The sequence below is a fragment of the Lolium perenne genome, chromosome 1, assembly GCF_019359855.2.
Source record: "Lolium perenne isolate Kyuss_39 chromosome 1, Kyuss_2.0, whole genome shotgun sequence".
NCBI classification, from domain to species: domain Eukaryota; kingdom Viridiplantae; phylum Streptophyta; class Magnoliopsida; order Poales; family Poaceae; genus Lolium; species Lolium perenne.
Genome location: NC_067244.2, coordinates 86,594,422 through 86,617,692, shown reverse-complemented (window position 1 = coordinate 86,617,692; position 23,271 = coordinate 86,594,422). Strand labels below are relative to the sequence as shown.

Genomic DNA, 23,271 nt, shown 5'->3' with positions numbered 1-23,271 from the left:
AATTTCGAAATTAGTCCTTGCGGCAGCGCATAAGGGACAAATAGACTAATTAAACTCCAACATGGCAGATATACCGATTCGAAACAGTTTGATATAGAGTGACAATATTTGTGGTGAAGACTGTTGGAAAATTAAGTTTCGGACTATAGCAAGAATCCATGCAGGCATGCACCATGCGTGTGTGTGCCTCAGATACACTACCCAGATGATGTCACTATAGCTGCACACTGGTGTGCACAAGTGCATTCATCGAATTTACCAATGCCTTTCGATCATCATCAGCACACCAGAATCAAACTAGAAAAATAATCACATACTTCAGAACCAGACCAACAGATCGAGAAAGAGAAAGAAAGACAAGGGTCAACTGAACATAGGAAGGAAATTTCAGGTGCATTGAATTTAAAGATCAAACACAACACCAATGATTTCGTTACATGAACCAACTGAACAGTACCGATTAGTAGTTTGTTGGTACGTCGATTACATTATTGGCAGCAATGTGTGCAACATCAAGGATCCAGGCACGAAGCGAAGTTAGAAAAAGCAACTTGTTCAAAAGAAAGTGCGAAATGTTACGCTCTCAAGGAGAAGGCCTCAGAGACGCAATGTGCGTGACATCATTAGGGTCAGATATTTTACTTGGTAGGACATCATCGGCCAGAGACAAAAAGAAGACTGACCCTGTTCCAGAAAAACCAACAGAGAGAAATGTAGTTATTTCTGTAGTGAGACACTGGGATTTCGAATCCACACGATAAATCACCGATTCACCGGTTGATTATATAGTCCACGGAAGCCACACATTTAATCACCAGCGAACCCAGAAGACAAAAGAAAACTGAAGATGTTTGAGCAAAAGCAACGGAAAGAGATATGTAGATACTCCTTTACTGAGGATTCGTAGGCCGATCAGAGACGCATTCGTGTAGTCGGTAGAACCCACAGGGGTCGTCACCAGCCAATCCACAAGACTAAACGAAGTTAGTACCATGAAACAGCAAATAAGAGTTTGAGAAACGAAATAGAACCTTAAACTCTGAATTTATCATCAAAATCAAATAAGTGAGATACATACGGAGGCGGTGCATAGAAAGAAACAAGATCGCTGCGAGATGGAGAATGAAGTGAAAGAGGGAGAAGGCCTCAGAATTGTAGTAGTTTGCACTTCATTTGCTCAAGGAGTAGAGCTGTCAGTACAACTCACCAAACCATCACTGGCCATGAGAAAGTAAATGAATTAAAGTGCGTACATGTGTGCCTTATTAGAGAACTTTGACAGGTTCACATGTTGCGCGGATGAAGAAACGACTCCGTCAGTTCACACAATTTGAGGACACCATTGGTACTTTACTTGAGCAAGCCAAAGAAACAGTGGAAGTAAGAAACTACAGAGAGCTGGAGCTGAAGAGTGAACAGAAACGTCAGAACAGATCGCTTTGCTCTGCAACATTACAGAGCAAGAAGTGTAATATATAAGTACAAAGCGAAGTTTCCATGTCTCAGCAGTGTCATTGCATTTTCACATAGCATCAAACCGCTAAGGACAACTCATCATGGACAACATTCTGTTCAACAGAGAAAGGATCGATGCAGCAAAGAGCTAGCGGGTCGAATACTTTACATGGGAGGAGATTCATTCCTCAAAGTTAGTGTATATACTGTGTAAGAGAGAAAGGAGTTCGATCGATAGAGACTGCAGTAGAGAATTTCCGGCCGGTGCAATACAATTTCTAGAATTAGTTAAGGCCTCAGCTATGAAAAAGCTTTCCGCATGGAGAGATCCAGATATTTTACTTATTTATTTTAGAGACATCATTGGCCACAGAGAAAAACAAAACGAAGCACGAAGAAAACGGGGTGCAGAAATTGAACACAGAAAAGGTATAGAAGAAGAAGAAGAAAGTGGCCGGTCAACAAAGGCCCTGCAGGAAAATAAAGCGAGCAGGTGGCGCAGCAGACAGACGGACGTTTCTGGTTCGTCGTGACCCCGAAAGGAAGGGCCCAGATTATTTCTTGAGGCGTAAGGCACGCGTTAAGGCTGCCACCCCTGGCAATTTTCGTGCAGAGATGAAAAGAAGAGAAACGTTAATCCTTCCCCCGGAAGAATATGCTACAGTAAGATGATATACTCTGTACTACCGAAAAGAAAAAAAAATAACGGACGCCGGCCTCCCTCTCTATCTCTGACAACTTGCATGTCAGAGCACTACCAACCCCCCAAAAAAAAGATGAAGAAAAGAGTGCTCAGGGAAACAAGTGCTCACATAGAGCAGCACATGCAGACGAATAGCAAATCTTCTTGGCCGCAAAGAAAGAAGACAGAACTCCAGAGAGAGGCAATGGAAAGCAAACTGCCCGCTGCAGGAGGAGCAGTAGAGCAGAATACAGAATGATTCATTCTACTTTTCGTGCCTCAGTAGAGGTGTAGGAATTTGAGTTCTCATCACCGATCGATGGGCTCAAACTATATGCATATATAGGAGTACATCATCGGCACATCCCATCCCAAGGAAAGATCGGAAGAAGGTAACAAATCAGAATGACGTACAAACGGGAAAAAAAAAGAGCCTCGGATGCATCGTCGGCGGTTCTTATTTCTTGGCTCCATTTCGACAACGCTAGCTCCTCATCGGCCAGATGAACAAAGCCGCAAGAAAAAACAGAACAGACGGACGAACACAACAAGAAGGTCGGATCTGGAGCCTGAGACGTGCGGACGCGCAGATGAAACGGTTCATGGACCTCATCTGGGCAACAAGACAGAGAAAAAAGGAGAGGGCATACGGGGGCGCGCGGCTCAGAGAAGCGATACACTTTCTTGCACCAATTAACAGTGCTCATCATCAGGCCTCAACTATGCGAGTCGCATCACTGCCGCCCCGCGTAGAAATTACAAAACCACACACAGCAAGCATCAAGTTTCAGATCGGAAGAGTTGCTGCAAATTAAGGCAACCAAAAATAAATGCTAGACGCGCCAAGAAGAGGCCACGAGCAGAGAGAAGTTGCAACCGCGCCTCAGGACTCGAGCTACTATCTGCGAGCGAGCGAGCCAGGAGATCTGACGCTCATGCTACGCCACAAATCAATTCCGACCGAGCTCTTTGCCTTCATCGGCGCATCAAGAAATTAACACACAAGAGGAGAAGAAGATTCACGAGAAACATCCAACAGCAAAACTGACGAAGCAAATCGAGTTTCTGCTAGGAAACGAAACGAAACGAACCAGCAACCAGATCGAGTTTGCTGCTACTCGATGCCGTACCTAAAGCAAGTGCGAAGAAGCAGGTTGGGGGTGGGAAGAAAGAGATAGAGACTGGGGGAAGGGGGTGGCGTGGGGGGACTATAAGTAGCGGGGCGGCCACGGAGCGGACGGCGCCGATCAATCCGGTACAGATGCTTTTGCTTGAACGGACGGTCTCGGTGGGTTCCAGTTGCGTTGCGTGGCTGGTTTGCGTTTCTTGGACGCTTTGTCTCTGTCTGCTACTACTCCGCCGAGAGGGCCGACCGGCCGAGGCAACAACTGCCTGCATTTACTGGTCGTACGGACACAGAGATGCGCATCGTGGGCTCAAAATGATGGGTTTGAAATATTTCAAATATTGTACTAATTATGAGGTATTAGCACATGAGGTACAACAACTTGTTAAGTCGGAGCAAATTCATACAATAACTTGTAAAAGTGAATGCTTGAGTACACAAACCTGCTCAGAGAGAACAAATAGGTACAAAACCAATCAGAAGACGACATGTGGCTACAGAAATTTTGTGAAAAAAACCCTGTATGTTTTTCTTTTTACGTACATGTCCCACCTGTCAGTGTCTTACATAAATAATTAAAAATAATACAAGGTGGAGATTTGAACTCACGACCAACCAGGTGGCTATGACCGCACCAGCCATTAGTCCTCACATTTCTTCATGATAGTCTACCATAACATCTTTTTATTAACACTGACGTGAAGAAGTAACATATATTTTTATTATCAGTAATAATTTTTAGCAAGATACTAGGAAAAATTGCCTGCGACAGCCCGTCGCGTGTGTGTCTTCTGCATCTTACGATATTTACCCACAACACTAACGTGACAATATATATCTTAGACTTTATGATCTAATATTTATCCTGCTTTAATTTACTGCTTAATCACGATTTTGTACACATAACGGTGCTGCACCACTTTTCTGTAAATCTTGTAGAGTAGTAGAGACTAACAAAATATGTTCACTAGTAGAAAAACGGTCATCTATACCGGTTCCAGAGGGCCATTCGTACCGGTTTTGCAACCGGTACAAATTATTCGGCACTAAAGCCCCCCCCCCTTTCGTACCGGTTGCTTACGAACCGGTATAAAACGGGCCTCCACGTGGGCCACCAGGAGAGCTCAGGGCTGAGGATCTTTGGTACCGGTTGGTAATACGAACCGGTACCAAAGGTTCCCCCCGCGGCAGGGAATTTTCCCAAATCTTCGCCGCGGCAGAATTGGCTTTTTAGGGTTTTGGAGAGGTTTAGGGATATCGGTTTGATTCATATCGCGTCGATGCACCAGAAACGCGTTTGGGTTTAGGTAGTACATGAAGATCAAGATGATGCATAGCAAGTTGGTGCATATAATATAACACACATGTTATTGCATGAGATCGCAAATTAAGTAGCACTATGCATGAAGATCGATCTTCATGCATAGTGGTGCTCTCCGAGGCGTACTCTATATATGTCTATTACATGTAGCATAGTGGTACTCTTCGAGTCAACGATATATGTAACATGTACATCTTCATTCATTGTGGTGCTCTGCGAGTGGTGGTATGACGTCCCGAAGGAAAAATCCCGCCAATTCCTCGCCTATTGCTATGAAGCGGTCATCGATTGAGAGCTTGTTCCGCTTTCTTGCCAACTATAAAAGAATAAGATACAAATGAATACATGAAACAACTATTACTGAAACTCGGCACAACTTATGATAACAAAACAAATTTGTGAAGATTGTTTTTGTACCTCTTTATTTCTCTCATTATTCGTTCTCTCGTTGACAATTCTGCGGATGAACTCGCAAACGAAGAATCCACAGAGATCGGTCCCCGGAGGTTGTTGCGGGCATTTCTTTACAAGAATATAATTCAATCAAACAATAGTCAAGTATGATAATTGAAAGGTGTGTGGACCTAGGTAGTACTACTTACTTTCGCACGCCATCGCAGCCTTCGGTGGCCATTCACGGGACGTATCTTCCTTGATGAAAGTTTGCCATACGCTGCTCGACAAAAGAAAATGCATAAAAGAGTCATCAATTAGTTCAAAGCAGGAAATTAACGAAACAAACCGATAAGAATTCAAATTACCTTTCGAGCATTAAAAAACAAGACACGTATAGATCCTTTTCTTTGGTTAGTGAGTCCAAGACTTCAACTTCTCCAATTTCCAAATTGATGACGAGAAGAATAAAGTGAAACCTACGCACGTTTCAATATGTAGTCATTAGTTAAAATTTTGACATACGGTGAGCAAAATATAATGTGTTATAAGACAAGTAAGACTCACTCGAAGTTGTAAGGCCAAAGTATTAGCTTTTTGTCACGTTGTCGCTTCAAAAACCTTAGCAAAGTCTGCGGTGTATCCTTGTTATAGAGGGGATCATCTATGGTTTTGACATGCATTGTGTTCGGGTCAATGAACCCAATGTCCGTGATATCGTCCCTTTTGCATTCGAGCATCTTCGATCCGCATAATATAGCGCACAAAAGATTATAATCTGCAGACAATGAACGACTTCTCAAATTAAATAAATAAATCACTTACGGACAATAGCAACCGATGATTGATTTGTCGAGGGCCCGGAGATTGTATAAGCGAAAGAGTTCGGCGAAGTCAACGTTCACACAAGACTTCGGAAGTAGTGCTCTTCCCTAACTCGCACCATGATAGTCTCGATCCCTTCCTTTGAGGCCTTAAGGTACCCCGAATGCAAGTTACGCATACCTGTTGGGACCTTCCTGAGAGTCTCGACCACATCTTTCCCTTGAACAAACGGATATGCTCGTTCAGCTAAGGCGTAATCAGTTGCGTCTTGTCGAGAACTTTGAACGGTCTTCCCGTCAAACACCTTGAGAGGGGCGACCGATTGAACGGGTTGTGGTCCGAGCTGGTAGACACCGTGTATCCCTTTTATCTCCCCGATACCCGATTTAACGGGTTTTGTCGCCTCGATCATCTTGTCATACGACCTTTCAATAGAACGCGCATAGTCGGATGGCGGCGATGGTACAGGGTCATATAGATTGTCAACGGTACGCACAACTTTCTCCCGATCTAGTGTCTTCTCGAAAGGTATCTCTGGCACTTTCGGTGCAAAAATTTCTTCACCTCGGCCTTAACGGCCTCCGCGTTTTCCTCTCGGAGTTTTTTCCCAAGGTAACTTCTCAGAGGCGGCAGTTGTTTCTCCTTTCTAGCTTTCTTCCTAGGCGGCGTACCGTTCCGCTTAACGGACGCTGTCTTACGCGGAGGATCTCGAGATGGTGGACTCACGCCGGGGTCCCTCTCGGTAGGTGTGGACTTGGCTGCTCACCAGGACTGCCACCAGAGGAGTCGATGGCATTTGCTGCTCATGTGTAGGAGTCGGTGGCCTTTGCAAAAGGACGACGTACTTCTTCGGCCATAGGGCGAAACCGTGCTTGACATCGCCCAGTGTCCTCTCATCTTCACCTCTAGGAATATCAAGCTCCACTTTTTCAAACCCCGAAACAACTTCATCCACCCCGACACGAACACAACCAGGTGGAATGGGCATATGATGGTGCATTGCTCCATCTTCACTTGGGTACACATAGCCGACCGCCACCTTAACAGACGCGGTCCCGATTAACATATGTAGCTCGCAACTGTCTTCTCCGTGACATAATCCACGGGGTAGCTTCCTCCACATCCGTCAAGATGCGAGGAACCGACACCGCTTCTTCGCTGAGATGGGGCAGCATCGGCTTGTGGATCCCGTAGAAACAGCGGCTGATCGGGTGCCCTCTCGATTTCTCTCAAGAGCCTCCACCCTAGATAACAACTCCGTTACAATGTCGGCGTCCTTCTTCTTCTTTCGCGAACGGCTTCTATAAGTGTCGCCGCTGTCCGGCCACGCTTCCTTCATGGTGAGACCTGGGCGAGCTCGTACCCGTCCAACATGTTCAGTGGTTCCCGAGCGAGTGTCGGCTCGTCATTCTCTCGATCGGGAATGTACTCTCCCTTTCTCGACCTTTTCAATTGCATCTACAAGCTTCGGTACAATTGCCTCAATTTTTTCCTTCCATTTTCCCTTCGCAACGATCAACCCTGTCTTTGGGTCCAACCCTGCCCCATGAGCGAACAACTGCAACTTGGACCGTTCGGGCCAGTCCCATGTCCGTGGAGTGATTCCATGATCCATCGCTTTATTCTCAAACGCTGTCCACTTCGGAATGGCACTCTTGTAGCCACCTGACCCCAAATGATGCGGAAGTTTCTTCTTTGCAGCATTTTCGGTATTTTTCTTCGATCGGGACACAAACTTAGACGATTTCTTATACTCCTTAAATGCGGCCCAGTGATCTTTTATCTTCACTAGATTATCATCGAATACTGGATCTTCATTCTTATATTTGTCCCATAAATTTTTCTTGAAGCTCTGGAATTGTATGGCCATCTTCTTCCATGTCCATTCCTTGACTTTATCCTTCTGGCCTTCCGTCATGTCTTACGGTAGGCTGAACTTTGTCAGTAGCGTTTCCCAAAGAAATTTTTTCATGCTGTCGTTGACATAAGTAGCACCACTCTCCGGGTTCTTCGGCTTATGCCACTCTTGAATGCTGATCGGTACATGGTCCCTAACAATAACTCCGGATTGACTTGTAAATTTGCGGCAAAACTCCTTGGGCTCCACCGGTTCACCATTAGCCTTGAATGCCGTGAGGGCTAACCTGCCCTCGCCCTTTAGCACCCGCGTCGGGCCTCGTTTTGTTCTAACAGACTTGCTCGATGATCCAGAAGGCTAAAAGAAAAAATTATTCGTTAATAAGTGCAATACAAATAAATGAATGCATCTAGGGATGAACACAGACTAATTGATACATAGATATACACCTCGCCGGAGTTTGTGATGGACACTTCATTGTCTTTTCTAACTTGTTCAGACTCAAGTCCCTCGCCAAAATCATTCAGAAAGTCGGCGTACTCGTTGTCATCTCCATCGTCGGGTTCCGACCACGGGCACTCTCATAGATCAATCGCTGCACCGCTTCTTCCCCCTCCTCATCTCGGACGAAGGTGCCGTCCTCCATACCTCAATGTCACTGCAAAATTAAGAAAGCAATTGTATTTCATTCATCATGTAATGATCATATAACAGATTGCTAGATGGATAACAATTGAAATGAAGAAAGCAAAAAAACCCTAACGGACCGCCACGGCCACGGACACGGTGTTCCCCCTCCTCCTCTCGCTCTTCTCTCTATGTCGCGGCGGCACCGCCACGGACTCGGCACCGCTACAGACCCTAACCCTAACACTCGGCGCTCGTCCTCTCGCTCTTCTCTCTATGTCGCGGCGGCACCACCACTGACTCGGCACCGCTACGGACCCTAACCCTAACACTCGGCGCTCGTCCTCTCGCTCTTCTCTCTATGTAAACCGATTAATAGCGAAACCATAGAGTGCCGGAACACCTAGTGATAATGCAATGGCATCATATTGCTAATCGTTTGCGATTTGCCCATTTTCCATTCTAGTTATTTGAATAGCCATCTAGCATAAGAACAAGAAATCTTGAACAATGACTTGAAATTAATTAAGGGGCTTAAGATAATGTCGATTCCTGCTAAAAATGTAGCAAACTAAGAACGAGAACACCGCCTACCGCGACGCCATCACGCGCCGTGACGCCATCATCACCGCCACCGCGACACTCGTATGAGATCCCCACCAACATCCCGGCAAGAACCCTGCAACAAACACGCGAGCGCGCGCATGTGCGCTTCGTTCTCGTCAGTCATGCAGCGCCTCCGCAACCAACTCTGCCGCCCCGCCAACACCGTCGTCATCGTCCTGCTCATGCTCGTCATCGAAGCAACCCGGCAAGAAACGCGGCCGTCGTGGAAGCCCCGAAGACGACGACGACGTGGTTGAGGACCTCGTCCGATTCCGCAGCTGCGCCGGCCTCCCTACGGCAGGGCTGCCTCCACGGCGGGCGTCACCGCGGGCCAGACGGACGGTTCACGGCGCCCGGCGTCCGGCGAGGCGGCCGCGTTCCAGGACGGCGTGTCCAACGGCTCGCAGCACCCGATGCACAGGAGGCACGCCTCGGAGCTGGCCGGCGGCAACGCGCACCACGAGGAGGTCCGGCCCGGACCAGCGCGGCGTGTACAGTGGCTCCTCCTCCGCCTCCGTACAGGAGGAACCCCTATGCGGCCAACGGCAACGGCGAGAACGGCGCAACGCGGCGCGCGGGCGTCGGCCATGGCGCCTCGATGGCCTCCCCGGACGCCGGACTTGGCCGCCCAGCGGGCGATGCGCGGCGTGCTCGTGGCCACCTCCTGCACCCCGCCGGCCAGGCGGTGGCCGCTGGGCGAGCGGCAGAGTCCCTTGAGGAAGGAAAAGGCGGCGCCAAACCAAGCGCCGTTGATGGCTCCACGGCACATGTCGACGAGGATGTGCTCCGGGTCGGGGAATGGCGGCTGCGCGGATGTCGTGTTCATCCACGGGACCGTGCAGGGGGTGTCGCGCGCGTACCGGGACCGTGCGGTGCCTCGGCGACCTCGCCGCCACCGACTGCGCGGTGTGCCTGGCCGCCTCTCGCACGCGCACCTCGCCGTCGAACACCTTGCGGGCGGCGATGAGGGGTGGCGGAAAAAGGAGGAGAGGGCCGGGAGGTACTGCGGGCGGCGGCGGCTGCGTCGGCGGTGGCGGCTGCTGCGTCTGCGGCGGCGGCTTGGCCGGCGGCGTGGGTGCGTCGGCGGCGTGGGTGCGTCAGCGTCGTCGGCGGCGTTGGGCTCTCGTCGCGCGGGGGAGAAAGAAGAGGATTTGGGGATTTTCGGTCCGGCTAAGTCTAAAACAGGGGATGGGCCTTTAGTACCGGTTGGTACCACCAACCGTACGAAAGACCTTTTCGTACCGGTTGGTGGTACCAACCGGTACTAAAGGGTTTTTTTTTGTTTTCTTTTTCTTTTTTCGTTTTCTTTTCTTTTGTCGTTTCTTTTTTCTTTTACTATTTTCTTCTTTCTTTTCTCGTTTCTTTTTCCTTTTATTTTGTGTTTCTTTTCTTTTCTTCTCATTTTCTATTTCTTTTCATTTTCATTTTCTATTTCTTTTCTTTTCATTTTCTATTTCTTTTCATTTTCTATTTCTTTTCTTTTCATTTTCGTTCCCCTTTCTTTTGTGTTTCTTTTCTTTTATATTTCTTTTCTATTTATTTTGTTTTCTGTTTCTTCTTTCTTTTCTTTTATGTTTTTTTTCTTTTCTTTTGTGTTTCTTTTCTTTTCTTTTTATTTTCTGTTTCTTTTCTTCTCTATTTCTTTTCTATTTCTTTTTCTATTTCCGTTTGTTTTCTTTTCTATTTGTTTTCTATATCCTTTTTTATATTTCTTTTCTATATATTTTCTAATTCTTTTCTATATATTATCTATTTCTATTCTTTACTCTTGCCACGACGCCGTCCGCGCGGGAAACTTTCCCGCCACGTACGACGGAAAAAGGCGGGAAAGAAAGGGCGGGAATAAAATTTTATTACGATTGAACTCGAATTAAAATACATAGCTTAACTGAAAATTAAAGATACATGGCCAAATTCTACGGTTGGAGTCATTCGGTCATACTCGTGCCTAGCCCCGTAGTAGTCGCCATCGTAGTCATCGTAGTCGCCGTCATCATCGTCGCTGGCATCGGGGTCGCGGTACTCTCCGGTCGGCGGGTGAGCACGCGTGGGCTGGGACCGAGGGTAGCGCAGCGGGGGCCACGGTAGGCCATGACGCCTCGGAGAGTCCGGCCGCGCCACCACAGCCGACGGCCGGCCTCGTTGAAGTTCGGAGGAGGCGGGCCGCCCTCCTCGTGCTCGGCAAGCGCCCTCTCACGCCGATTGATGAAGAAGCTTTCCCAAGTCGGGCTGTAGTCGGGATGCCATCGGGGATTCCTCCGCTGCTCGGCGTGAGCTCGAAGTAGTAGTGGTTCGTGATGGCCATCTCGCGCGCCACACCTAGAGGGACCGGAGGGACCGGTACGCCTCCGACGCTTAGCAACCAGCCGGTCGGGACGCGGTAGCCCGGCGGGCAGGGGGTAGTTCGAGGCGCAAGCGCCTCCGCCTCCCGGGGGTTAGAGATGCGATGGAAGCCATGGGAGAGAATGATGAGGTTTGCGAGATATGAGTCTAGATGTGATATGTAAATGGTGGCCAAGCCTACATATATATAGTGAAAAAATGGCGGGAAGACAGAGGCGGGAACCGGTGGAAAGCGCGGGAAGAAAATAGGCGGGAAGACAGATCGAGGCAAACCTTTAGTACCGGTTGGTGGGTGCAACCGGTACTAAAGCTGTCGGCGGGATAAGGACGCCCGCTCGATGAGATAAAGTATGTAGCGCACGACGCCTGTCGGTTGGATAAGGACGCGTGGGTAACCTTTAGTACCGGTTGGTGGGTGCAACCGGTACTAAAGCTGTCGTCAGGATAAGGAAGAGTGTGTAACCTTTAGTACCGGTTGGTGGGTGCAACCGGTACTAAAGCTGTCGGCAGGATAAGGACGCCTGCTCGATGAGATAAAGTATGTAGCGCACGACGCTCCGTCGGTGGGATAAGGACGCGTGGGTAACCTTTAGTACCGGTTCGTGTCTACAACCGGTACTAAAGCTGTCGCAGATAAGGACGCTCCGCCTATAAAAGGAGCATCGATACACCATGGGAAGCAGCTCAACAAGCCAACATGGATGGAGAGTTTCATCACCATGGATGGAGGAAAGGGTTGGGAAATCTCCCGTGGCGGAACTTGTCGAAGATGCCCTTGGTGCACACGCCCTATGGCATCTTCGGAAGTTCCGCCACGGAAAAATTTCCCAGCCAGCCCGTGGCAGACTCCATCTCCAATAACAAATATAGGGGAAAGGGTTGGGAAATCTCCGTGGCGGAACTTGTCGAAGATGCCCTTGGTGCACACGCCCTATGGCATCTTCGGAAGTTCCGCCTCGGAATTTTTTCCTGCAAGCCCGTGGAAGACTCCATCTCCTCTAACAATGTTGCGGAAAGGGTTGGGAAATCTCCGTGGCGGAACTTCTCGAATATGCCCTTGGTGCACATGCCCTATATATGGCATATTCGGAAGTTCCGCCTCGGAATTTTTTCCGCAAGCCCGTGGAAGACTCCATCTCCTCTAACAATGTTGCGGAAAGGGTTGGGAAATCTCCCGTGGCGGAACATCTCGAATAATCCCGTGGTGCACAAGCCCGATATATGGCATATTCGGAAGTTCCGCCTCGGAAAAATTTCCCAGCAAGCCCGCGGGTCTTAACTAGTAAAACAACCCAACCCACTCCATTGTTAATATCTTACATACAAGAACATCATTACACAAAAGTGATTTCCATATTGAGATACACAAGTTATGATCCCTATATGTAGCTAGCTAGTCTTCTCGAGTTTTCTTCGCTCGTTTCCCTTTCTTCATCGCGACGCAACCATGGACAATCTTCATTGTTTAAGATGATGCTTGGGTCAATTTTTACCTTGAAGGGTGGAATATCGTCAAACTTATTATAATCTTCGACATGTCTGTCTTGTCCTCTACTCCCACGATGTTTCTTTTTCTGAAAGAACTATGTGCCGCTTTGGCTCATCGTATGATGTGTCCTCTTGCCTTTCTTTCCTTTTTTTCGGTTTGCTAGACATATCCTTCACATAAAAAACCTGAGCCACTTCACTGGCTAGGACGAATGGTTCGGTGTCGTACCCAAGATTCTTGAAATCCACCGTAGTCATTCCGTATCGCGGGTCTACTGTGCACTCGTCTTTCAGGTTGAACCATTTACACCGGAACAAAGGGACCTTGAAATTAGGTCCATAGTCAAGTTCCCATATCTCCTCTATGTACCCATAATATGTGACCTTGTTCCCATTGCCATCTTCTGCATCAAAGCGGACACCACTGTTTTGGTTGGTGCTCTTTTTGTCTTGGGCGAAAGTGTAAAATGTGTTCCCATTAATCTCGTACCCTTGAAAAGTCGATATAGTAGAAGATGGTTGCTTGGCCAACAAGTACAGCTGCTCGTCATCGGTGACATTCATGAGACGTGTTTGCAACCAACCGCCGAAAGTCTTCATGTGTTCTCCATCAATCCAATCTTCACGTTGCTCCGGATATTTAGAGCGTAAGATCTCCTTGTGTTCCTCTTTGTACGGAGCCACCAAGATGGAATTAAGTAGAACTGTGTAGTGTGCTTGAGTGAAAGAATGTCCGTCCATACACGTTGCTGATTTCTTTCCTAGCGTGCCTTTTCCACGCAGCCTCCCCTCATAGCGCGATTCAGAACACCGATCGGCTTAAGGTCAGGAATAAAGTCAACACAAAACTCAAGGACCTCCTCTGGTCCATAGCCCTTGGAGATGCTTCCTTCTGGCCTAGCACGGTTATGAACGTACTTCTTTAAGACTCCCATGAATCTCTCAAAGGGGAACATGTTGTGTAGAAATACAGACCGAGAACGCCAATCTCTTCGACCAGGTGAACTAGGAGATGTGTCATAATATTGAAGAAGGATGGTGGGAACACCAACTCGAAGCTGACTAGACATTGGACCACATCCTTCTGTAAATTTTGTAGAGTAAGTGGATTGATCACCTTCTGAGAAATTGCATTGAGGAACGCACATAGCTTCACAATGGGTACTCGAACATTTTCCGGCAGAAGCCCCCTCAATGCAACCGGAAGTAATTGTGTCATAATCACGTGGCAGTCATGAGACTTTAGGTTTTGAAACTTTTTCTCCGACATGTTTATTATTCCCTTTATATTCGACGAGAAGCCAGACGGGACCTTGATGCTACTCAGGACTTCAAAAAGATCTCCTTCTCCTCTTTGGTAAGAGCATAGTGGCAGGACCTTGATACTTCTCTGGATTCAGGTTGTTTCCTTCGTGGATACTTTGCTGGTCCTGCCGTGCATCCGGTGTATCTTTTGTCTTCCCATACACGCCCAAGAAGTTTAGCAGGTTCACGCAAAGATTTTTCGTCACGTGCATCACGTCGATTGCGAGTGAACCTCTAAGAATTTCCAGTAGGGTAGCTCCCAAAATATCGACTTCTTCTTCCACATGGGTACGTGTCCGTCAACATCATGCGGAACAGATTGTCCGCCGGGACCCTTTCCAAAGATCACTTCTAAATCCTTGACCATATCATATATAACTTCCCCATTAGGGCGGGTAGGCTTGGTTCGGTTATCCGCCTCACCTCCGAAATGCTTTCCTCTCTTTCTTACGTGATGTTGTTTTGGAAGAAATCGACGATGCCCTGTACACATTCTTGTTTCCCAAATAAATACTATCAGTCTCACCTAAACAAAGGTGTGCATGCATTGTATCCCTTGTTTGACTGCCCCGAAATGTTACCAAGAGCAGGCCAATCATTGATGGTTACAAATAACAACGCTCGTAGGTTAAATTCCTTTTGTTCGTGCTCATCCCACACAGGTACACCTTCGTCACGCCACAACTCTAAAAGTTCTTCAACCAATGGCCTCAGTACACATCAATGCCGTTGCCGGGTTGCTTCGGGCCCTGGATGAGCACTGGCATCATAATGAACTTCCGCTTCATGCACAACCAAGGAGGAAGGTTATAGATACATAGAGTCACTGGCCATGTGCTATGACTGGAGCTCTGCTCCCCGAAAGGATTAAAGCCATCTGTACTTAGACCAAATCTTAAGTTCCTTGCGTCATCTGAAAATGTCTTGAACTCTCTCGTCGATTTTTCTCCACCGCGACCCGTCGGCGGGGTGTCTCAAAGATCACATCTTTCTTACGGTCCTCTTTGTGCCATCGCAACAACTTGGCATGCTCTTTGTTCTGGAACAAACGTTTCAACCGTGGTATTATAGGAGCATACCACATCACCTTCGCAGAACCCTCTTCCCGGGGGTGGACTCACCCTCAACATCGCCGGGGTCATCTCGCCCGATCTTATACCTCAATGCACTACATACCGGGCATGCATTCAAATTCTCGTACTCCCGCGGTAGAGGATGCGGTCATTGATGCATGCATGTATCTTTTGCACCTCTAATCCTAGAGGGCAGACAACCTTCTTTGCTTCGTACGTGCTAGAGGGCAACACGTTCTCCCCGGAAGCATCTTCTTTATTATTTTCAGCAACTTTTCAAATCCCTTGTCGAAGTACCATTCTCTCGCCTTCCATCTGCAGCAATTCCAGCGTGGTACCCAGCTTTTTCTGACCATTTTCGCAATTTGGGTACAACAGTTTGTTGTGATCCTCTAACATTTTCTCCAACTTCAACCTCTCCTTTTCATTTCCGCAGTTCATCTTCGCATCAAGAATGGCCCGACCCAAATCGTCATCCGGGTCATCAAAAATCGGCTCATCGAAAATGAGCTCTTCTTCAGCTTCATCTTCCCCCATTCTACTACCACCGTCTTCAGTGAATAAGCTGGGATAGTTGTCACTATCCTCTTCTTCTTCGTTGTCTTCCAATATAACTCCTCTTTCTCCGTGCTTGGTCCAACAATTATAGCTGGGCATGAAACCATTCTCCAAAGAAAGTGGACGTGAAGGGTCTTCGAGGTAGAGTAATCCTTCATATTCTTACAGAACTACATGGACAATACATGAAACCATTCGACTGCCTGTTTGCCTCAGCCACGTTGAGAAAATAATGCATGCCAGTAATGAACTCGGGATGGCACCGGTCACCGTACATCCATTGTCGACTCATCTGCATTTTATATGTATATCAAAAATCATTAAGTACACAACATCATGGATATATGAGTGACCAACTTAATTAATATTCAAGTTCATCACATAAAACTAAGTTATTTTTATAAAAAAGAAGAGGGGCTCACCGAGGTGGTACCGTGCCGGCTAGGGGACGACGCTAGCGATCGACGGCGGTGAGGACGGGGATGATACTAATTAAAACCTACAAAACATACCATAATTTTAGCTCAAATTGCATATAAAAAAATAAAATCACTAACTTAGGCATTTCATCGAACACCTTGATTGCACTACAAAAATAGTACGAGTTAAAACTACCAAAGAACTGAGCTAAATTAGGAACGCCGGAAGGAAGGATGATATTGCTAACCCTTGGATAGATGTATGCCGTTAATCTTGTTAAAATGGTGGAGAAAAATAAAGATTATTGGAGTGTGTGAGAGGTGGAGAAAAATTTAGAGTGTGAGGAAGATGAGAAAAATGAGAGCCGACGAGGGGGCTCGGGACGAGCTGGGCGATTTTGATATGGCTGGGTACCCTTTGGTACCGGTTCGTGTTACGAACCGGTACCAAAGGTCCAGCCCGGGCCCCACCACGCGTCTGAATTTTGGCCGAAGACCTTTCGTACCGGTTCCTAACACGAACCGGTACGAAAGCCCCTCCCAAACCGGTACGAAAGCCCCTCGCCCACCTGAGCCCTCAAACCGGTACAAATGGCCCCATTGGTACCGGTTCGTAAGGGAACCGGTACCAATGGCTTAGATGGATGTGAGGTTTTCTACTAGTGGTTGAGAACTATTCGCAAAAATAAATTGAGAGCAGAGAGCTAGCATATATTTAGTACGGACTGTGTCCAACCAAAAAAAGTAAGAGGTTAGAAGAGCAATAATTCCTAGGGAGGGGCTAATTCCTATCCTATTGCACAGTTTGGTTCTCTAAAATAGGGGAGATTAATGTATGGTTATAGAGTACTCCGTCGAATAATTCCTATAATTAATAGATGTCCTAGCTTATTATCAGAAATTGGTGCTGGGTGTATCGGTAGGTGCAGGTACCCTGCATAATTTGATTGAGAGTTCAAATCCCCAACCGCATATATAGTTTTATTTATTTCTCTAAGCCACGGATAGGTGGGACCCGCATGTAAGGCAGCGTCATGGCTACAAGTTTAAAGCAAAAAAAAATGCAGGGTCTTTTTTGCAAAATTTACAACACCACATGTCACCTTTTGATTGCTTTTGTACCTATTTGCTCCATCTCACTAGTAGAAAAATGGGCATCCAACCGGTACTAAAGGGGGCATTAGTACCGGTTCCAGGGGTGGGACATCTATACCGGTTCGTTAAGGCCCTTTTATACCGGTTCGTGTTACGAACCGGTATGAAAGGGTTTGAGCCCATTTTCCAGGCGGAAGTGGGGCCAGGGCTGCACCTTTAGTACCGGTTCATCTAAGGAACCGGTACTAAAGGGTCCATGCCTATATCAGCGCGCGCCGCCCAGCCCGAGCTCCCTACATCTCATTTCCTTCTCATCCTCTCTCTCATTTCCAAATATTTTGCACCTCTCACACTCCAATAATCTTCATTTTTCTCCACCATTTTAACAAGATTAACGGCATACATCTATCCAAGGGTTAGCAATATCATCCTTCCTTCCGGTGTTTCTAATATTGCTCATTTCTTTGGTAGTTTTAACTCGTACTATTTTTCTAGTGCAAGCAAGGTGTTCGATGAAATGCCTAAGTTAGTGATTTTTTTTATGCAATTTGAGCTGAAATTATGGTATGTTTTGTATGTTTTAATTAGTATCATCCCCGTTCTTACCGCCGTCGATCGCCAGCGTTGTCCCCTAGTCGGCACGGTACCACCTCGGTGAGCCCCTCTTATTTTTTATAAAAACAATTAGTTTTATGTGATGAACTTGAATATTAGTTAAGTTGGTCACTCATATATCCACGATGTTGTGTACTTAATGATTTTTGATATACATATAAAATGCAGATGAGTCGACAATGGATGTACGGTGACCGGTGCCATCCCGAGTTCATTAATGGCATGCATTATTTTCTCAACGTGGCTGAGGCAAACAGGCGGTCGAATGGTTTCATGTATTGTCCATATAGTTCCTGTAAGAATATGAAGGATTACTCTACCTCGAAGACCCTTCACGTCCACCTGCTGGAGAACGGTTTCATGTCCAGCTATAATTGTTGGACCAAGCACGGAGAAAGAGGGGTTATATTGGAAGACAACGAAGAAGAAGAGGATAGTGACAACTATCCCTTATTCACTAAAGACGGTGATAGTAGAATGGGGGAAGACGAAGCTGAAGAAGAGCCCATTTTCGATGAGCCGATTTTTGATGACCCGGATGACGATTTGGGTCGGGCCATTCTTGATGCGAAGATGAACTGCGGAAATGAAAAGGAGAGGTTGAAGTTGGAGAAAATGTTAGAGGATCACAACAAACTGTTGTACCCAAATTGCGAAAATGGTCAGAAAAAGCTGGGTACCATGCTGGAATTGCTGCAGTGGAAGGCAGAGAATGGTACTTCTGACAAGGGATTTGAAAAGTTGCTGAAAATAATAAAGAAGATGCTTCCAGGGGAGAACGTATTGCCCTCTAGCACGTACGAAGCAAAGAAGGTTGTCTACCCTCTAGGATTAGAGGTGCAGAAGATACATGCATGCATCAATGACTGCATCCTCTACCGCGGGGAGTACGAGAATTTGAATGCATGCCCGGTATGTAGTGCATTGAGATATAAGATCAGGCGAGATGACCCTGGCGATGTTGAGGGCGAGTCCACCCCCAGGAAGAGGGTTCCTGCGAAGGTGATGTGGTATGCTCCTATAATACCACGGTTGAAACGTTTGTTCCAGAACAAAGAGCATGCCAAGTTGTTGCGATGGCACAAAGAGGACCGTAAGAAAGATGTGATGCTGAGACACCCCGCTGACGGGTCGCAGTGGAGAAAAATCGACAGAGAGTTCAAGTCATTTTCAGATGACGCAAGGAACTTAAAATTTGGTCTAAGTACAAATGGCTTTAATCCTTTCGGGGAGCAGAGCTCCAGTCATAGCACCTGGCCAGTGACTCTATGTATCTATAACCTTCCTCCTTGGTTGTGCATGAAGCGGAAGTTCATTATGATGCCAGTGCTCATCCAGGGCCCGAAGCAACCCGGCAACGACATTGATGTGTACCTGAGGCCATTGGTTGAAGAACTTTTAGAGTTGTGGCGTGACGAAGGTGTACCTGTGTGGGATGAGCACGAACAAAAGGAATTTAACCTACGAGCGTTGTTATTTGTAACCATCAATGATTGGCCTGCTCTTGGTAACATTTCAGGGCAGTCAAACAAGGGATACAATGCATGCACACACTGTTTAGGTGAGACCGATAATTATTTGGGAAACAAGAATGTGTACCTGGGCATCGTCGATTTCTTCCAAAACAACCTCACTTAAGAAAGAGAGGAAAGCATTTCGGGTTGAGGCAGATAACCGAACGAAGCCTACCCGCCCTACTGGGGAAGTTATATATGATATGGTCAAGGATTTAAAAGTGATCTTTGGAAAGGGTCCCGGCGGACAATCTGTTCCGCATGATGTTGACGGACACGTACCCATGTGGAAGAAGAAGTCGATATTTTGGGAGATACCCTACTGGAAATTCTTAGAGAGTTCAAGTCAACTCTGCAATCGACGTGATGCACGTGACGAAAAATCTTTGCGTGAACCTGCTAAACTTCTTGGGTGTGTATGGGAAGACAAAAGATACACCGGATGCACGGCAGGACCAGCAAAGTATCCACGAAGGAAACAACCTGAATCCAGAGAAGTATCAAGGTCCCGCTACCTACGCTCTTACCAAAGAGGAGAAGGAGATCTTTTTGAAGTCCCGAGTAGCATCAAGGTCCCGTCTGCTTCTCGTCGAATATAAAGGGAATAATAAACATGTCGGAGAAAAGTTTCAAAACCTAATGTCTCATGACTGCCACGTGATTATGACACTATTACTTCCGGTTGCATTGAGGCTTCTGCCGGAAAATGTTTGAGTACCCATTGTGAAGCTATGTGCGTTCCTCAATGCAATTTCTCAGAAGGTGATCAATCCACTTACTCTACAAAATTTACAGAAGGATGTGGTCCAATGTCTAGTCAGCTTCGAGTTGGTGTTCCCACCATCCTTCTTCAATATTATGACACATCTCCTAGTTCACCTGGTCGAAGAGATTGGCGTTCTCGGTCCTGTATTTCTACACAACATGTTCCCCTTTGAGAGATTCATGGGAGTCTTAAAGAAGTACGTTCATAACCGTGCTAGGCCAAAAGGAAGCATCTCCAAGGGCTATGGAACAGAGGAGGTCATTGAGTTTTGTGTTGACTTTATTCCTGACCTTAAGCTGATCGGTGTTCCTGAATCGCGCTATGAGGGGAGACTGCGTGGAAAAGGCACGCTAGGAAAGAAATCAGCAACGTCTATGGACGGACATTCTTTCACTCAAGCACACTACACAGTTCTACATAATTCCATCTTGGTGGCTCCGTACAAAGAGGAACACAAGGATATCTTACGCTCTAAATACCCGGAGCAACGTGAAGATTGGATTGATGGAGAACACATGAAGACTTTCGGCGGTTGGTTGCAAACACGTCTCATGAATGTCATTGATGACGAGCAGCTGTACTTGTTGGCCAAGCAACCATCTTCTACTATATCGACTTTTCAAGGGTACGAGATTAATGGGAACACATTTTACACTTTCGCCCAAGACAAAAAGAGCACCAACCAAAACAGTGGTGCCCGCTTTGATGCAGAAGATGGCAATGGGAACAAGGTCACATATTATGGGTACATAGAGGAGATATGGGAACTTGACTATGGACCTAATTTCAAGGTCCCTTTGTTCCGGTGCAAATGGTTCAACCTGAAAGACGGGGTACAGGTAGACCCGCAGTACAGAATGACTACAGTGGATTTCAAGAATCTAGGGTATGACACCAAACCATTCGTCCTAGCCAGTGAAGTGGCTCAGGTTTTTTATGTGAATGATATGTCTAGCAAACTGAAAAAAAGAAAAGAAAGGCAAGAGGACACATCATACGATGAGCCAAAGCGGCACATAGTTCTTTCAGGAAAAAGAAACATCGTGGGAGTAGAGGACAAGACAGACATGTCAGAAGATTATAATAAGTTTGACGATATTCCACCCTTCAAGGTAAAAATTGACCCAAGCATCATCTTAAACAATGAAGATTGTCCATGGTTGCGTCGCAGTAAGAAGAAAGGGAAACAGACTAAGAAAACTCAGAAGACTAGCTAACTACATATAGCGATCATAACTTGTGTATCTCAATATGGAAATCACTTTTGTGTAATGATGTTACTGTATGTAAGATATTAACAATGGAGATGGTTGGCTTGTTTTACTAGTTAAGTAGCTTTCACGGGCTTGCAGGGAAATTTTTCCGAGGCGGAACTTCCGAATATGCCATATATAGGGCATGTGCACCAAGGGCATATTCGACAAGTTCCGCCACGGGAGATTTCCCAACCCTTTCCCCAACATTGTTAGAGGAGATGGAGTCTTTCACGGGCTTGCAGGGAAATTTTTTTGAGGCGGAACTTCCGAAGATGCCATAGGGCGTGTGCACCAAGGGCATATTCGACAAGTTCCGCCACGGGAGATTTCCCAACCCTTTCCCCAACATTGTTAGAGGAGATGGAGTCTTTCACGGGCTTGCAGGGAAATTTTTCCGAGGCGGAACTTACGAAGATGCCATAGGGCGTGTGCACCAAGGGCATCTTCGACAAGTTCCGCCACGGGAGATTTCCCAACCCTTTCCTCCATCCATGGTGATGAAACTCTCCATCCATGTTGGCTTGTTGAGCTGCTTTCCATGGCGTATCGATGCTCCTTTTATAGGCACGACGCCGCTTCTACATTGTCTTCTTCCTCCGACAGGGCGTCGTGCGCTACATGCTTTATCTCATCGAGCAGGGCGTCCTTATCCTGCCGACAGCTTTAGTACCGGTTGCACCCACCAGCCGGTACTAAAGGTTACCCACGCGTCCTTATCCCACCGACACTTTTGTTACATGACAGAAAAACCACCTTTAATACCGGTTGCACCCACCAGCCGGTACTAAAGGTTACCCACGCATCCTTATCCTATTGACAGTTTTGTTACATGACAGAAAAACCACCTTTAGTAGAGGTTGCACCCACCAGCCGGTACTAAAGGTTTGCCGCGCCATTGCGTTCCCGCCTATTTTCTTCCCGCGCTTTCCATCGGTTCCTGCCTCTGTCTTCCCGCCATTTTTTCACTATATATATGTAGGCTTGGCCTCCATTTACATATCACAGCTAGACTCATATCTGCAAACCTCATCATTCTCTCCCATGGCTTCCATCGTATCTCTAACCCCCCGGGAGGCGGAGGCGCTTTGCGCCTCGAACTACCCCTGCCCGCCGGGGTACCGCGTCCCGACCGGCTGGTTGCTAAGCGTCGGAGGCGTACCGGTCCCTCCAGTCCCTCTAGGTGTGGCGCGCGAGATGGCCATCACGAAACACTAATACTTCGAGCTCACGCCAGAGCAGCGGAGGAATCCCCAGTGGCATCCCGACTACAGCCCGACTTGGGAAAGCTTCTTCATCAATCGGTGTGAGAGGGCGCTTGCCAGGCACGAGGAGGGCGGCCCGCCTCCTTCGAACTTCAACGAGGCCGGCCGTCTGCTGTGGTGGCGCGGCCGGACTCTCCAGGGCGTCATGGCCTACCGTGGCCCCCGCCTGCGGTACCCTCAGTCCCAGCCCACGCGTGCTCTCCCGCCGAGGTTCGACTACCGCAACCCCGATGCCAGCGACGATGATGACGGCGACTACGATGACTACAGTGGCGAGTACTATAGGGCTAGGCACGAGTATGACTGAATGACTCCAACAGTCAAATCTGGCCATGTATCTTAATTTTCAGTTGAGCCATGTACTTTTAATTCGAATTCAATCGTAATAAAATTTTATTCCCGCCCCTTTCTTTCCCGCATTTTTTCTCCCACGCGCGGCGTTGTGGCGGGAAACTTAAAAGAAAAGGAACATAAAAAGAAAAAAGAATAGAAACATACAAGAAATAGAAAAGAAATAGCAAAAGAAAAGAAGAAAAGAAACAGAAAAGAAAAAAAAGAAATAGAAAAGAAACAGAAACATAAATGAAAAGAAAAAAAAAAAAAGAAAAAGAAACAGAATAGAAAAAAGAAATAGAAAAGAAACAGCAAAAGAAAAGGAACATAAAAAGAAAAAAAGAAAAGAAA

The 23,271-nt window shown here is 47.0% G+C and overlaps 1 non-coding gene across 1 annotated transcript; it reads right to left on the bottom strand.

The window, feature by feature from the left end:
• Positions 1-181: 181 nt before the first annotated feature.
• LOC127327962 (small nucleolar RNA Z188) lies at positions 182-287 on the bottom strand. The gene has a single exon (XR_007868878.1). It is a non-coding gene; the product is annotated as a small nucleolar RNA Z188 (small nucleolar RNA).
• Positions 288-23,271: the final 22,984 nt, after the last annotated feature.